Source organism: Cyphomyrmex costatus, unplaced genomic scaffold, assembly GCF_001594065.2.
Source record: "Cyphomyrmex costatus isolate MS0001 unplaced genomic scaffold, Ccosl1.0 scaffold281, whole genome shotgun sequence".
NCBI classification, from domain to species: domain Eukaryota; kingdom Metazoa; phylum Arthropoda; class Insecta; order Hymenoptera; family Formicidae; genus Cyphomyrmex; species Cyphomyrmex costatus.
This window is the reverse complement of record NW_017276922.1, coordinates 584,665-604,159: the sequence shown is the minus strand read 5'-3', so window position 1 is coordinate 604,159 and position 19,495 is coordinate 584,665.

Sequence of the window (19,495 nt, the reverse complement as noted above, 5' to 3'; positions counted from 1 at the left end):
CTATTTCAATATTTGTTTATAATTTTATAATAAAGCATTTCTCGCTAAACTTCGTATAACATTTTTGTTCTTATTTCCACTTGTTTAATACGCTCCCGCAGTTTGTCCGTTAAATCCTAAAACACTCCGTATATTACGATATTTTGTGGAATTTTAAATTTTCTAAATTTATCAAACTACTATTCGGCGTGTGGAAATATTTACTTATATAAGCAATATGAAATCATAATATTTGTCGTATTTCTGGTAGATATGAATATATTTTTCATTACGTAAATGTGTATCATCTGTTAAATATTCTTTACTATGACTATGTTTACTTTTTCGTATAGTGTAACTATTATATATTGAAGCCGCAAAGCTGACTCAACCATGCGTTCCAGAGAATAAAGGTCAACTCCTGTATCTCTTGGTTCGTAGCTGTACACATTACCTATGGTCTTTCGTTGTGCTCGCGTTAACATATGGTATTTTGCCAGATATTGAAAACACGGCTTGTGTTCAAAATTAATTCACCATCGTGTTTCTGGCAGATTATTTTAGCATAAATTAGAAAATGTGTATTCTGCGACAATCTCATCTAAAGTTTTAGTGATTAAACTATTATACGCAAAAGTATCTAGATTAATAATCGATAATATGTTAACATTTACATAATTATTTTATATTTTATTGTAAACACACCGCGTAAAAATTAAAAAGCAAATTACTTGAGAAATATTGTAAAATAAGAATAATGTTTAACTTTACATACATGTACGTATATCAATTTAAAGTGTTAAATGAGCTATTAAATAAATTTCGTTCTTTTTTTAAATAGATGAATATTATTTTTTAAATTTAAAATATAAATTTATTAAAATATAGAATAGGATATATAAATATAAAATATTGTTACATCTACATATGAAATTGATAATATACACATAATATATGTGTGAGAACAATAGCCATATAATTATAATACGGCGAGATATTAATCAAAATTGTGTTAAATAAAAGCAGAAAAATTTTACGAGACTGCACTCTCATAATTAATTCATAATTAATAAATAAAACAAATATTTTCTTAATAATACCATCAAATGTCATTTATTATCGCAAAGGTCATTTATGTAGCCATTTTTATGAATTTATCGATTTTTAGAATATGGAAATATGAAATTTCGAATACAGGAGATTCTAATAAATATTGTATTGCGTTTCTATGTCATGCGTCAATCGTTTATCCGTAGCTCCATAGAAAAATATACGGAGCTCTTAGAATAACATATATCGTGCCTATTCGTACAAGATCATGTTTCACAAACAAGGCGACTCTTCTTGAAGATCCAAAAAGGAATTTAAATGATCCTCTTATTGTGCACATTTCTCGTTTAAATTTCCAGTTCTACCATGCAAGTTTTGCAAAGAATATTTGTATTTTTTTATAAAGAAAAATGGCGGCGCAACTTTTACTTCCGATACTAACGGCACTAGTTTCGTTGATTAAATTCGTTCTTTAGAAGCATATTTTCTTGCAACGACCAACTTTAACGTTCTCTTTCTATTGCGTCTAACATCGAGCACCGTACGGTCACAGTACTAAGTTTGTAAGAACACGAGTAAAGAAGTCTCGTCACGAAATTCATTTCGAATTTGTCGGAAAATTAATCGGAGTTCTGAAATTACATGTATCTATGCCTGTTTTCAAGATTTTCATCTTCATGATATTGATATATAATACATATAAATAAAAACAGGATTAATGAATTTGTTTTATAAAATAATATATAAATAATATTGTTGATCAAGAGAGAGAGAATATATTAATTGTGTAATTAACTACTTTATCATAAATTGTATTTCCACATTATAGAAACCAAATATTCGAAATGCCTTAATAACGATTAAAATATATTATTGCAATTGTGTGAGAGTTCATACCAAAATACATAATTAAGTATGCGTAATCGGATTGTGATGTGATAGTAAAAAGATACTGCATTTGTTATTAATCTTTATTAAAACATATTTCACGTATATTAAATGTACTGAAACCAAGGTGTATATTAAATGCAATTTTGAAAAATTTCAGTTTGATTAAAGATTAACCTTGCCCTTTCAGTCGAGGCCGGAACGCTACAAACGTTACCTCGAAAGGACATACATAGATAGGAGAATGCCTGTATATGCTACGTCACCCTCGAAAGTTTCGACGTCTTTCCAACCGAAAGATGGAACCAACCCCATTATTGAACGTCCTCTACGTTATTCCCCCTCCCCCTCGTCCTACCTTCCACTACCCTATCTCTGTATGCGCATCTAACGTAGCTACTCCGAAGAGTTTCGAATGCCTCTCTTCCAAGGTGATAAATCCGTAAGTAGGTATATCCACCGGAGAATTCACCTCAATACAGACTTTTCATCAGAGTGATTGGTCTGAACCATGATTACATAACGTGATATTCTAGAAAAAGCAGGATCTCTCTCTCTCTCTCTCTCTCTCTGTGTCGTTTTCTCTCTCGTGCAACTGATAACAAACGCTGACCTGAATACGTACCCGCCAAACCGTCGTAAATCGTACGCCGTAACGTAAGGCTTCCCCGCCTGAATCACGTCTGCCTTCTTTTCGGTTTAATCTATTTCGCACAATCTTCCCTTATGCTTCATGGGAAGAAAGGGTTCTATATATGTATATATATATATTAAGTATGAAAGGGAATCTTCTAAAAAGAGCTAATTAGGCCAATTTCAAATAGGTACAGGGGCGCATAACTAGAAATAACGCTGATATTTCGCGCTTTATTTGCTTTCTGTTTCATCCTCTCGTGAATACAACTTTCGATTCCTGAGCTATGGAGGAAATATGGTCTCGACAAACGGAGCACGTACATTGCGATTTATAGCTTTAGCTTAATACTAGATATCACGTTGAAACCTTCAACTCTACCTTCTTTCACCCGCTTTCTTCGCCTGCCCGTTAATGTAATCCTTGCTTCTCTTCTCGCCGAAAAGCGGCTTTTATTTCACGAGACTTAATAGCTTCTCGAGTTTAACGTAAATTTACGTCCTCCGTGAATCTTTTTTATCTGAACATTAAAATTACGTTTTCGTGGTTCCTCCATAAAAGTCTTCGTCTCGTATAGTATACAATGGATAGCTCATAATTTAATCCTGTGAATATACCTGTGTCTCCCTATCACCTTTAATCACTTTTATTTGCATTTATATTTCGAATTGTAAAGCGATTGGAAGTGAGCGGAAAACATGTTGAAGAAAGGGTTGTGGTGGTAGTGTATATGCGGGTCATTAGTCAAATTTTCCACGGAACACGACATTTCAGGTACGGCACTGTTCCGAATCGGCGATCGTGTGCACGGTACTGTGTGCAACCCCGTCAGACACAGCCGCATTTTCTCGCGTGCAATGGTGCATGTTTCCAATACAGCTTAAGAGAGAAATGTCACAGCCTAAATTGTGAAAGCTTTATGACGCACAATGGAAAGATCGATTTTTATTATTGAATTATACTTTTGTGTTATTATATATTTTAAAATATTTTATTCATTCTCTCTCTCTCTCTCTTTGCAGATGTATTTTTTATAAACGTATCTTTGTTTATTTGCACTATGTTTACATTCATGCAAGTTTATCTTCGACGTATTTACATACATTTCTTTAAATTTATTTAATTTAAATTCTTACAGTTAAAAATTCAACGAGTTAATCAATTTAGAACTGGATTAATTGATACTGTACTTCTAAGATACTAGTGTAACTTCAGTGTTTTAAGCTCCTAAAGCCACAAAGTCAACGGTGTTGCACGTGTTTTCGGGGACGCGTGTATCTGGTCAGTTTGTGCGATAATGTCACGCGCGGGCGCATCGAAAGCCAAAGAGAAGAGCGCACGCGCCTCTAAGACGTCAGAAAATTCTCCATTCTACACTAATCGCATTTGCGTACACGTGAGTCCCGTTGTGAGGTGATGCTTAACAAAGATCGCGGGAGGAAGCTAAAGCGGTGGTTTAGCGTCATATTAAGGATCGGCGCTAACGAGATTGATTGCGGACAGACATGCACAGGACACTTGCCGTAAGCCTTGTCTTATCTCGATGCGCCGCTCAGCAAAATGCGTTTTAAATTAATTGCTGTTTGAGCTGAAAGAACATGTTGTGTGCGTGTTGTCGTAATTTTCGATTAGATCATGGGAGAAAATAAACGCAACAATTAGCTCTCTCATAAATAACTATAAAATGGACACATTAAAAATTAATAATAAATGACATTAAACACGCCTACCTATATTGAATTATCGATATGGATCTTTTCATTATCTTTTCCTATTTATCCCTATTTAGTGATGGTTCAAGATTTCTTATTGAACGCGAGAAAATATTTGAGAAAAGCGGGCATACATATAGAAATCCCAAGGCTCAGTATGCTTGGAAGGTACACGTACCATACAATACGCGTAGTTAATAATCATAATAAAGAACACGATTTTAGCACGTCTTGATTTTTTTTTTTTTACGAAAAACGATGGAGCTTTGGAAAATACGAGTCGCATAACTTGCCGTCAGCGAACTAGAAATGTCAGAACCGCAAGCAATCGCACCAGAGGGACTTTGCGACCGAGAAACAACGTGTCGTCCGGAGCCGTTTTGCAAAGCCTCTTTGGAGTTGCCTCTCGGTCGAGAAGCGATGCTTTATGGCCGAGCGTCTCTGGGAATTCCGGCAGATGTGAAGCAATCAGCGGATGAGTGGTGTACGCGCTTTGGATGTACGAGAAAATCCTTCGTGTGTCTCGTCGTGTGCGCGAGTTCGCGTATATAGAAGCGAGAATTTGGACGAGCCGCACGCTTGCGCGCGGCTCGTTTAGGGCGGTTGCAAATCATGATTATTTCTCTTTAATTTCAATGAGGTCGATCGACAGCCACAAAGCGAATATTAATCGGCTTCTCATGCTCCATTGCATGCACGTTTCCCACGCATCGACGCTTTAGTTAGATTGTGATAGCATTGAGAAACAAACACTTCCACACGTCAAACAAGCTTTTCCTCTTTATGTACTTTTATATCAAATATATATTTAACGACTCGTCGCGTTAATATTATGATTGTTACTCTGTTTAAAAAATTTAACGTTAGTTTGTTAAATATTATTTAAATCGTTTCGTATTATTTTATTGCTGTTATACTTATTTTTGTTAAGTGACTAATTTTTTTCGAAAATATCTACAACGCATTTGTGTGTGTATCAATAATATTTTATATACGTCAGTTTGCGTTTCAATATTTGCAAACTAGAATATACGCAATAATATTTTATAACATTATTAATAATCGATAATGAAATTAATGTAGCTATGAATATGCATTAGACGGCGTGAGTAAACTAGTTAAAACAGACAAATAATGCATGTAATGCGAGTTGCCGGATAAGCACAAATTTCGTTTCCTAAATATGTCCCATCTTCCAGCCCTCCGAAAGTATAGCCGTGTTGGATTACACGTCATGAATTACTGCAGGACCAAGCATCTGCGGTAAAAGCTTATATTCGCGTAATTTACGCCGAGACGCAATATAAGCACGCCGTTATCCACGGATCGTTATCATTTCAATGCTATTTGCGGTAAACACGTTATATATCGATCAGTCTCGTAGATACTACCATGCTAACAGTTAAGATCCGATATTCACTCAAAGCTTGAAAACAGTCATGAAAAAAAATTCTTTATGCCTTCTTTACGTTATCGTTTAATTTACAGCAAACTCGTTACGAATTTCGTATAGCCGTGTATTCTCACTAGATATGTTTAATCGAGCGAATCTGATCGTTTTTCAAAGGATTTTTAATTTCACTCATATCGTTTATTCTCTAGATTTATCCAATTTTAGTAGATAGGAAAAAAAAACAGTACTGTATTAAGTATCTCTTGAAGAATTGCAAACAAAGTGTTTTCATTTCCGAGTTCTTTGAAAATGTAATGTTATAAAGCATTCGTTATATATCACGCGTACCTATCATTTAAGGAAAAATATCCTGGCAGTAATCGTAATGTAAAATCGTCAAATAGATTTTAATCTCTATATGATCTCGACATTCCAAACGCGATATAGGAACTGTCGATAAAGTCATCACTGAAAAGTGCTAATATATATGAAAGCAATTCTTAAAAGCTCTCGTCGTAACCGTTAATCGTAAAAGTATTTGCCTTGCCTGTTCAACTGGCGATCAATGATTTCAATTACCTGCCAGCATTGACTCGCGTCTCGTCGGAGGCAACTCAAGTTCTTCTCGACCAACTACGGGTAGTCGGTTGATAAAGCCGAATGTAGTTCGCGTGATGAGCTTTAAAGCTTCCTTCAAGTGGTAAGCACATCGAAGGTATACATCAGCCAGCAAAGTTTACCATCGGTTGAAAATACTTTGATAATACAAGCGCACGTTCGTAACATCGTAGTTTTCTGCAGCTTCTAGCGATTTGATTACATGAAATGTATATGTTGGACAAATATACATTTAAAAACTCTGTGTGTAATTTGTAATAGTAATTCAATTCACGCGCTGCATATTTACCTACTCCCAGAAAACCAATAAACTCTGCTAATGTCGAAATAATTGGCCGTATAGTGAAGCCATTGGCACAGCACAAGAAATCTTTTTTATCAACGTGACAAATAAATAATATCTATTTTTCTTTTACCCCAATTAATTAACAACGAGACACTATCTTCTGTATATTTACGGTTGAAGTAAACTTTCGTTGTACGCTGCAGCATTTTTCTGATAGATATATAGTGATCGGTAGTTATAAATGCATATACGGTCTTGTTTGGATAATCTGAGAAAATATACAGAGCCTGAGTGCACGTTAGTACGATGAGAAAATTAACTACCTAACAGCTGTGTCGCACTTACTTTTTTAAGGTCTATCGAATAAAAACAAGATATATACCTATACCTCGCATTTTATTTATCAATGTTTTTATCTGTGTTGCGAGAGTTGAACAAAATTATTCTTTTTTCCTTCAACGACTAAAATTTCAATGCGATTAACTTTTAATTTAAAAATAATTTGTTTGAATAATTTTTCCTTCATTAATATAATAAGAAATTTAATTGTTATTTACGATAATTAATTTCGGTCCTCTCAGAGGCATCCGTCGTGACAGAAGATTGCCATCCAAAATCTTTAAATATGAGTACATTGTATATTCGAGAGAAGTTTGTTATTTCCGACAGGTATATTAAAAGCTTTTTATATGGCGTAAGGAAAAGTAAGACGGCGGGACACTTGACCGAAATAAAATTTCGTGCGTCGCGGTAAGTGAACCGTATGCGCGCATATGCGTTGTGGTCGTTTAAAAAGAGGTAGAGCGGATAGGACAGAAGCGGGGGAATTATGTGTGTTCTGAGAATGATTCATAAATAGTTTATTTTCGTACCGGCTGCCGGGGAATCGTTAGTTGCGACCAAAGCAGCCGCCTTCGAGACGCGCCGCGTATTTCCTCGTTGGTTACTTCGCTTCGCCAGCGTAGACGCGCGCAGCATAGAGTACGAGATTCGAAACAAGGCTCCAAAATCCGTATTAACATTTCAAAGGGCGCATGAGTAATAAATCTAGCTTGCCGGTGTGGCGTGAAGCTACGGATTCCGCAGTGCTCCATAATAAATGTACATCGGGATAAAAGGTGCGACCATAATTGCACTGTTGCCGCGCATATAGTGACTATGTGACGGCCGATTTACACTAATTGAAATCACATCCAATACCGTTGCGATTAATATTGATAGCAGCTTGTGACGCATTTAATTATTACACGTTGGATACATAGAATAATGCATACGCGTGATGAACTGTAGCGTTAACGCGTACGATGGCACGCTTGTGCTTTCGCTTGAAAAATGATGTTGCCGTCATAGGGAGGTAACATTTTATTAAACTGCACGCTGTGTTATTTCAAGCACGAAATTGCAAGCATCTTTCATGAAGCATATATACTAATAATTATGCATCAATATCCGCAATTTGCGAGATGCTATTCTGTGTCCGCAATTAGTTTCAAAAACTTACGACATAATTATACGATATATTATATTGTTTTTCATAATTTTGGATGTTTGTTCTTTCAATTTTAAATATTTTAATATTTTGTCTACTAGTCTATAATGCACACAAACACATAAAAAAAGCCTCAGTCTTCATACTTTAATAAAAAAGAATAATACAACCTTACATTTCAATAAATTATTTCTTAGTTCAAAATGCTGCGCAATTGTCATGGTATACGTAATGTGTTTGTTTGACATACTCTCATTAAACCTCCAAACTAAAGTTCCTTCGAAATGGAGTTGATGCCTGTTACTTAGTTTCATGGTTCGTTAGACGTGACTAGTGAGAAAAGATCATCATGAGTAAAACCTACTAGGAGAAGGTGTTGTTGATGCTCAACCTGTGTCTTTAACATTGCCTTTCAAACAACACGTACAATTGGAAACGAAGCATCATAGAAAGAAATTCAATTAACTGTTAAATAAGCGAAGATACATTACATTCGACTATTCATTGTTAATCGAATTCTGTTACATGTATGCATAAACCGACAGGTATTCAGTTGCGTGTTTTAGACTGATTGTTCATAAAATGAAACGATACTCAATAGAGATGTCCACGTAATAAACTTTGCGAAATCGATCGTGAGTTTTTTAAAACCGATGAAATCAACATTGTAATCATTATGTATCATATATCATACCGTAGTATTACACAATTCGTTTATAATTCAAACGAAAAAAGACAAAGTTTCTACTAATTTTTTGTTTGCCTGAAAATAAATATACTTTCGACAATGAAAAAACGTTATTACGATAATGATATTTCCATTGACCAAAATATTTAAATGTAAACGAAAAAGAGAAAACCATTTTTGATCAAAGCGGGTTTTGGTGCCTAGTAATATTCATCGTGAATATATACAAACAGAATTATCTGTTCTCCATAGTCTATATGCCAATTTGGTTTACCGGATTTGTGAAACCTAATCATAAACTGAAATAATAACCTTACAATTAAATTAATTAATCGTCGTTTAATAATAATGTTAATTAACATTTAATGTAAGCAAAAGAATTTAAAATAATGAGATTAATCTATGTACATCTTTTACGAGTCACAGAAAGTGACGACTCGTAATGTTACATGTTGTATCAGATCAAAAAATATCGCTCCAATGATTTGCACTCATGTCATAGTTCGCGGATCAGTGAACGGAAGGAATCAGAGCAATTTTAATATTTACATATTTCACAAATGCGGAAACAAGTCGGTCGGACTGCATGAATTTTTTTTCCTCAGCGCAATAGAGATAAAGCAAAAAAGGGGAAAAGGGAGATAGAGAGAAAGAAGAAAGCGATAAAATTTCCCTGCAACATCCCGACATTTTCAACTTCGTGCAGATCTCAAATATCAAAAGTAACCTAATAAGTAAGTTTTCTAATTAAGTTCAAAAAAAGAGAGACTCGTCTCTTTGCTTTAACTTCATTGTGGTTTAGTTCTCGCGGAGAAAATTTCTGCCTATTCAACGAATTTAAATATGCCCTGCGGTATCAGAATACGACTTCGTTTCGCATTTTCGTTGAAATAAATAACGTGATGCCAAATATGTATAACGCGAAATCGCAGTTTCAAATATAGTGTTAATAGCGTTGCTTACATTAGGCGATTTTGCCAGATCGTCAAGGAAAACAATTATGCTCGTGTGAGGGTATACAGCCTTGAGCCTGTTTAAGCAGTTCATACATTTGCACCCCTGTTTCTCCCGTTTCTTGGCTCGTACGTAAAATGCATATGAAGCGTCTTAAATCGTTGGTGCACAAGATGCAACAGCTGTTCTCATTGTTATGATATATATATATATATTAAATTTAAATATAATTATATATATATTTAACTCATATCATTCGGCCGAATATTGAGAAACGAAACTTCCATTAGGCAATAGATTGTCAGTTTCTTTACACATCAATAGATTAAATTTATTTTTCTTATATATCTTGTAGCTTCGAGCTTTGAATGATAAGTAAAGCGGTTTTGTTGCTAAAAATTATAGAGCATTATCTTTTTTCTATAATTAGATATATATCGTTCTCTTATCTCAAAGCGACAGTTTAAAATAACTTTGATTTTCGAATTATCGTCACGAAATAGGTATCTAAACATTATCCTATCCATTACCAAAAATGAACTAACTTAATTTCATAATTTTTTCTACGATATAATCATTCAATCAAAATAAAAAATTTTAACAATTAATTTTCAAAGTTTACAATTAATTACGTAGAAGTATCCATGTCATTAAACAAAAACTTGGAATAGCGGCGATTCTGTGATTAATTAAAGAATAAGTTAAACTAGACCGCTTATATAAATAAATCAAATTAAATAAAAAGTGCCAGTCAAAGGTAAATCTTAGTGCCTAATAATATTTCTGTACAAATATTTAAATACACTTTTCATCACTTTAAATTGCGCGCCAAACGTAGCTAATTTTAAAAATGTAAATCTAAATTAAAACTGGAAGCAGTAATATCACAATTAATAAAAGATAAAAGACTTCTTAGAAATTAAAATAAAGTATTTGAATCAAAGGCTATGAAAGTCGACGCGGTTAACGGTGCATAATTAAATTATATAATATAATATTTATCATTGAGTCTAGCAGTTAGATTCAGAGCCGAAAAGTTTGAATATATAGTTGTAAGTTGTAGGATGTAATTTTAATTTATGCAACTGTTAGACTCCCACAGCCCTTGATTCAAATAGTTCATACTAATATTGATAAATTAAATTAATATTTTTATATATTGATATTTATTTTAAATATGTGATATTGATATTATTTTTTGCCAATATTATTTAATTAATAATTTTGTTAAGTTAAAAAATAGATTTTCCCTTTTTTTGTAAATTCTTTGAGTTATATAAATTTTGAAAAGAGCGAGATATTAAAAAGATATTGTTTTTAAAGTCAAGATTTAAAAGACGATTTTACTCTGGAGTTCAATAATTCTATCATACCATTTAATAACTGATGTTATTCGAGCAAACTTCAAGTGAGATACCTTCATGAAAAATGATTGAAGGAAAGTAAATCTTGCATTAAAACGTCTAGAGAACATTACGTAATACTTTATCAAAATAAAGAATGTTATTAACAATGTAACATAATCAATAAATAGCAAACAGAAGAAAAAAATTGTTTATGACTTTATTATATTGAATTAATTTAGTTTGTTTGTACAATATTCCTTTCAACAAAGGACGTTTATATTTAAGTTAAATATTATATTAAATATATCATATATATTTTCCAACAATAGAAATAAAAACGACTAAATTTATTTAATGAAATATAAACAATTAATTTAATCACACACAAATAAATATTTTTTCTCAGTGTAGTAAAGAATAAAGAGAGAAAGAAAACAAAAGAAGAAATTGGACATATAATAAATATATAATATGTAAAGAAGTATATGTGTAAGTTCATAATATTGTATTACTGCAGCCCTAATTTTTTTATAATATATGTAACTGTCCGGTTTTTTCTGTCTCATCGATGATCTTCTTTGAGATTTATTTTCGAAATCTATACGATACATCTTATAGACTCTAACAAAAGTGTTCTCAAGAAGAAGATATTAAATTGTGCGCGTGTATCCTCTGTCGCTAAGGTCGCCGTGAACAAAAACACGATCCTCTCTGTATACGTAGAAAATCGATAGACCTTCTCAAATACGACATTCTCAGCTCCAGCTAAGCCTCCGCTGTTGATTTTAATTGCATTTCGAAAGTGCCCAGAAATAGTAGAAGAAATGGTAGCATCCCCGCAAAACATTGCTTGACACGCGACACAAACTAGTGTGCTCGACATATCTAAAAAACAAGTCTAAAAAATAGAATTCGAACGAGAAAGCAATTACGGCACCCTCGGATTTAAAGTTACTCGCGGATCTCGCGCCACTGGTTTTTCCCCCATTAATCCAATATCGCATGTCAAGCTGTTCTCCTGCAGAAACATCATTTAGCGCAGATTTTGAACAAACAAACAGATTCCCTTCTCAATATCATTCCTCCTGCCATCGTGCTTTTGTGTAGCGGTATGCGCGTTCGCGTGAGTGCATCCGCACGTTTGCTATAGTGGTGCCTTTTCCGCTGTCGTTCAGTCGAGGCCGATTCTGCCACAGCTCCATCCGCTTCGTCTGTTCTCTCCCTCCATCCTCTCGATTGTATCGATCATCGATGGAGAGGGTGCACACGTCGAAAACGGCTGGTTTACTCGAGCGTATCGTATCGTTACGTCAATGGCGAGTCACGTTCTCGTTGAGATCACACCTGCATCCGCGGTCCTCGCGCGTGCATTTCCGCACGCGGTTACGAATGTTCGAAACTACCCCCTTCCCTTGGTAAATTCACGAAACAGTTTGTTGGCATCGGGAGTTGGAGAGTTCGCTTCCGCTCTTTCCCAACGTCGACGCGAGCATTAAACGCTAATAAGTAGCGCGTAATAAAGTTGTTCGAGTGGAATGATAATAGGACGTATATCTACGAGGTGCATACGATCGTGCGTTAACTCCTATTCGGACAATCGGACTTAAGATACTTCTATGCTTTATTTATTTCTCTAATCCTTTTGAAATCTCTTCTTTTCCCTGGAGAGAAACAGTGTCTCTCGAGAATAAGAACTAATGTTTTATGTACGAGGAGATTAAGAAGAATTATTGACAATTACTTCTTTTTCGACTAAAAGAATATAATGATGGATGTTGCGCAGTAAACTATCTGAATTATTAAATTATTTTCTTCTCTCTCTCTCTCTCTCTCTCTCTCTTTCTCTCTCTCACTTTCTCTCCCGCTAATATAATACGAATGTTATATGTAATATAATATTAATATCGAGATTATTAAAAAAAGACAATCTTAATCATGCCTATGCATAAACATTTGAATTTTTAATCGTGGAGATCATTTTCTTATGAGTTTTTGTAACGAAGTTAAAATTATTAACGGCATATTAACGGTAGAAATTATGCGACTCTGATTTATTCGGAGATAAAGGACGTGCTTAAATTTTACGCGCTGCCACGATAATATTCTTAAGAATATTAGGCGCTATTAAGAGCGTCGTGCCATGAATTACCGACACGGCATGTTAACGATGCGAATTATGTGATGTTGACTTATCCGATATATAATGAGGAATATTTTTAAAATTTCGTCATTAACAACAATTTTCTTAAAATATACAGAATACACAAATACGACTTTTTACTGGAAAGAAATTTAATAATTTATAGGTATTACTGTGACTATTTTCATATATATCGCAATTATCCTCTATTTTTTTAATAAAGCAACATTATTCCAGGACAAACAGTTAATGTAAACTATTACTCTGATTAACTCTCTTCTTAATTCCGAATCAAAATGAATAGTAATGGAGTTGGCAATTTATTCAAATCACCGACATAACATTGTATATATAATACTACTGCATTTTTTAACGTACTTACGAGAAAACTGCGCGAAGCGGAAGGACAAACTGTGTCGTTTCTACTAGAAAAATACGGCGCTCTCCGAGTTGCTTTCATTGAAAAGAGTTCAGTGCAGCAGTGCCATTCTTGTGCCAATTCGATTGAATGCATCCGAATAGAACGCGCATTCGTAAAAAGTAATTATACGCCGCGTGTAAGCGTTTCTTAAAATTCAAATCGGATGAATTTTCTGGCGGGATCGAGCAATTCCGAATCGCAGTACAGAAGCGATAATAACGGATCTCCACGTGTGGGAAAAGGACCGTGTATTTACACACCGCGGCACAAAGCGCTTCCCTGCAACATGAAACACTCGCGCGACAAATAGAGGCATGCAATATCGCGTAATTAAAGGAGCGACCGTCGCAAAAATTTTTCAAGCAGATTTCGCTGTGAAAACTTTCCGTTCCAATTCTAGTCCCGTTTATATCGCAGGTGCTCGCGTCCGCACGTTACAGTCGTGCCTTGCAAAAACTGTCGATTCGCGTTCTCTATGTGAACACACGTGAAAACGTTCCTCTGGTCGAAATTCTCCATTCACCCCTCGCGTACGGAGAGAAGAACCTATTAACGTATTCCAGTATATACTCTGCCTGTCGGGCCGACCGAGCGGAGCCCTTCAAACATCATTTTCTAGCGCGCCAGCACGACGACGAGGGTGAACACGACGAGAAACCGCGAAATATTTATAAACTTCGTCTTTCTTCGGTTGGGAGGTCAATGTACACGGCTGAGGGCGTCTGTGGGTGAAAGTGTAGATAGACGGAAATGTACACGACGATGGGGATGAGATCGCCGTCGGGAACCTCCTTCGCGTTAGTCTTTTTCTACCTAATGTAGCCGCATGTAGTTCGATATTCGAAAAAAGGGGATTCTGTCGTGGACGTTTCAACGAGAAACACGTCTTTTCTTTTTAGGATCTGAATAACGAAATAAGACAATGCAAATTTGGTAAGAGATACACTCAAATCATTCTAAATATCCAAAATTTCTCAATCTCTTTGAAATATTAGAGAGATATCAATATATTTTAGAAATATTTCAAAAGTATTATCAGTACATTTTAATTTAAATGTATTACTTCAAAGTGCTTTTTCGTATAAAATATTCAGATATCTCGAGATACATGTAGAATTATAAAGAAAATCTTTCGCGTGCGCGCGATATCCTTAGAATATCTTGGCCGCTGTGGTAAAAATATATATACACGTATACTAGTAGAAATGTAGAGGTGAGTGATTACATTATATGTATTCTAAAAATATATCCTATACCTACATACACATACATAATATGTTCCGTGCTCTCTTGTGTAGGACATAAGATATTGTGATTTTTCTAGCAAGATATTTTCATACGATGTTGTACATTTTCTTCGATGAAAGTTAATAATGTGATACGAAACATTTCGCCTCTTTGTCTCTCGATTAGTGCAAATTTTATGGTAATCGCAGTATAATATGCAACATCATTTACCGCTTTTCGTAAAGAAATGTTACAAGAAAATTGTGATGCTTTTTTTTTAAAAACAAACAATAAATGATAAAAAGAAGCAACTATAATCAACATAGTACATAACTATTTTAAAAATATCAGTATAACGCAAAGAACGAAGGACACTACATTAGCACCCAGTGGCACATCAATTCGCGGTCTAACTTTATTGCGCGCACATATCCTTCGTGTCGTTACGCCCCGATTTATATGGTCGCGACGTATCCCCGGGGCGAAGTAAATATTCGCTCAAGGAAGGAAATATTGTTCGCGCAGATTCGATAGATTTAAACCGGCGATGGGTTTAAAGGTACATCGCAGTATGCGATCTAAAAGTTAAGGATCTCGACCTGGGCAAGGTGTCGGTAATTTCCTAACGTAACGAACATATTCCCTCAGCATAACGTTTTATATCACCTTGCTCATATCGTGCCAACGTTTCCTCGAGGTGAAGTAAATTTTAGGTGAATTCAAGAACCAAGGAACATCTCGTTCTTTTCGGGAGAGGAGAATATCGTACGAAAAATTGGCAAAAAACAAACGCATCTCCGGCGAGGCTCGCCCCGTGAATCTTGTATTAATGTCTGCATGGAAAAAAAATCGATTAGCTTATATGCGTGCAACTGCTGGCCATTCGTGAGAAATTGCATGGAAAATTGAGTCGCGCGAAGATGGTCGATATACGTGGAGGCGGCGCGGCGCGGCGGCGAGTGCCATCGCGTGAAAGTCGTATAAATAATTTTTATGCGACTTCGACTTTTCGAACAGTTCCACTTCTACCGGTGTACCGTTTTATCTTGCCGTGTTCCTTCGACATTTCCCCGAGGACATGTAAATTTGTACGGGAAAGAGAGAACGGTCGCGTCGTGCCAATAACGCCGAACTGGCGAATAATTGGCTCGTACTTATGTAGGATGAAATCGGAAACTTCGACGATGGAAAAGATAGAGGAGAAAAGGAAGTTCCACAGTCTTCCGACTGAGAGTTGCAAGCAAGAACAATTGCTAAAGCGTTTCATCATAATTTCATTGCATATTCTTTCTGTGTAGATACATCATGTTATTTCGCTCTAGTTATGTTTCTGCAACATTTCCCCGGGGTGAAGTAAATTTGAGAAGAAAAGAAAGAAAATATTGTCCGCTTCGTCGACGAGGCGGCAAAGAAGCAGTTTCGGGCGCACAAAGGGCCCACAAAATAGATCATCCAGTCGTATCTCCAGCAGGATATTGCAAACGTTCCGCTTTAAAATCCACGCTCGTGTAACCACCTCGTGCCAATTTTGATCAAAATGCGCGAATTATTGTTATTGATCTACTATTATCTGCCTGACTTTACCCCTCCCCCCACTAGACGCCGCGACAAATGATTAATTTCACATGCGTGGCCCATGAATTCAACCAAGTTCGAAGTGGGACTAACAAATATTTGCGGATAAGTATATATTCCATGAACGAGGTGTTAATTATGCATGCCGACAAATACCGCTAACGTGTTTAATGAATTTCATTAGTATCATATCAAAAAACATGTGTGTAAACTATATTTACATACATATGTAAATGCGTGTGTACATTCAACCCGAAATTCAAAACGCAAGTCATTGAACCGTATGCAGAAGAATGCATATAAATGGAACGAATGATCTCAACCGTTGGAAAGCTCGGAGCCGCAGTAACATTAAATCGATTGTGAGAATATTTGTGCAGCGATAGCAAATGTAAATTTCTAATCGCTTTGATGTCCGCGGGTCACTGCGAACTGAAGCAGATAAACCTCGTCGGCGCGACGTGCGCGGCGCGCAGGGCTAATATGCTCGTTTCAGTTCGCGGGAGCTTCGCTACAAACAATTTGCCTGAAATTGCCGTACGTGCGCGATAACCGCCCGGGAAAACGGAAATGGCCCCCTCGAGGATGCGGGTAAGCGTCATCTTCCTCGCGGCTCACGTCTTACAAAAATCCGCCACTTGTGCCGCTTGGCGCACTCCGGGAAACTATGCAGGCGGTCGGTAAACCGTGCCCACCGACTCACTCCCGAGATGCTTAAATTGCCATTACGTTAGCAAAACGCTCGGGGGACTGCACCGCTTGACTTCGGTAAATTTCGCTGTTAAACTTTATTGAAGATAAAAACATGGAGCGTAAAAACCTTGCACCCGTTAAACCCTGCTAATGTATCCAACTTCATTAAACTTATCGTGATTATAATTGAAGATTATAATTAAAATAGGCAGTACACTGCATTAATGTTTAGCGTGCGCTGCTAAACATTAATAACAGTTGAAAATACAAATACTCTGTATTTAACTAACGATTTGCGAAATCGCTTTTATTAAACATGCTCGATGTTTGAAGACAAGTTTCATAAGCAATGTACGTTTAAGCTTATATAGAGTAGGGAATACACACGGTTTGAACACATTTTAGCTACTCCCTTCACAATCCTGTATTCTCAACGGGCATAGAAAGTTGTATACACAAACTATTATAACCTTAAATCGCCGTTAAATCAAACCTTAAATATCGACGTTGTATATTAGTCTCTTATATTCTTGACGAACCAAACGTCAAGCAACTTTTAACAAGAAAGTCCTACTTTTTTTTTATCCTTCAGTGATTTGCAAATTCACATCTAGCAACGCTGCTTGGACATTTCTGTTATCTAAATAACAAAATCGAAAACAATATCGGAGCAGCTTTTTAATTGTGAATTTTTCTTTTTCTCTAACGTGTATATAATTATTTGATAGCAAAAGAGAATTTGCATTGTTTAATAATTTATTAATATCATTATCTTTCAGCATGTCTCTCTATAATTAATAAGTCGAAAGGTAACAGTCTGTATATATCACGCAGGCTTGACGAGTAGTTATTATTACTCCTGAAACAAACAAGCTGCTTGCCTACGCTAAACGCAGAAGAGCTAATTATATCCAGGGTAATGTTATATATCTACAATATCTAATAATATTTATGTCGTTGTTATGTATCGGTAAAATTTGGATATTGATAATCGTATAATGTTAGTTTGTTAAATATTATGTTCGTTTATCGTATTCATGTAATCAAAATAAAATATCTTTTTAAACATTCTCTAATGTGTGCTCCTCGGGGTTTATGTCACTTATTTATAGGATAAAGATTAAAGTTAAATACGTCGTTATATACTAAAGTTTATTGAATGCTTTATATTGAGCACTTCCAAAATAAAGGATTGGATATTTTCGATCGAATGCATCGCGCTCAGACATTTGTACGTTATGATTCAGATTTTAATCTGACAGTTTGACATTTACTGAAGATTATAAATGCACAATATTAAATATAAACAATAGCTTATATCATATACTAAATCAATAAATAAAATATATTTTCATAATTTTAATTAAAATTATGATTCGTGAATATCTAAATAAAGCGTATTCGAACAAAAATATGCCTAGTAATCTTAAATTCCCGAAATGCTTTAATGAATTTCAGTGTAAAAAGAGATTTCGAAAATTAATGATGAAAATTAATGCAATGTGTTAATGCAACTTGTTTTTTTTCTACAATTGCCATATTACCTATCATAAACATATTAGCCATTTATATGCATAAAACGAGATTCTAATAATGTCTATTTATTTATGATAAATTTTCCAAAGTGTTTAGCAATTATTATCAATATATATGATAACTGATAGTCTCTTATCATCTAAGTTATTTTTTCTTTAATTTTATCATTTTCTTCGGGATAAAATGTAACTTTTTACACATTTTCATTTTATTATTTATACGCACAATTTGACGTCATAATAATAATTGTAAATGTATTCTAGTCAGTTACTCGTATAAAAAATAATTAATAGAATAGAATATATAAGTACATTTTAGCAACTTCCTCCTATTTCAATTTCCTATTATAATCCTTCAATTTGCTTGGAAGGTAAAACTCAACATGTTCGTTGTGATCAAAGAGAACTAACAGTCAATAAAAGTTCTACCCGGTTTTCATTTCGCACCGGTGCAATTTTTGTTTGACGAGCAAATACAAGGATCAGCGTGTTTCAATGAAAAAGATTCAAGTAAGTAAATCTACGTTTCCGTGTCCTAAATGCCGGTCTTCCAATTTTGTTGCTTAAACATATCACGTTTATTATCTTCTATCGATACGTACAGTACGACGTGAATAATTATTCAGATTAAAGGCCAAGATTAAAGGATTAATTATTCCATTGAGTTCGAATTAATTTGTTAGTAGAGATAACAATATGTGTAACCTTGATCATTTGATAATCAAGACGATTAATTGTTCGCAACAAAATGCTTAATTAATCGCGATGGAGTAAAAGAGAATAAACGCGACGCGGTACTTGGACGCGGTTCCTGCGTTCAAACATCCCATATTGTGCATTAATATTTATAACGGTGTTATCATGAAA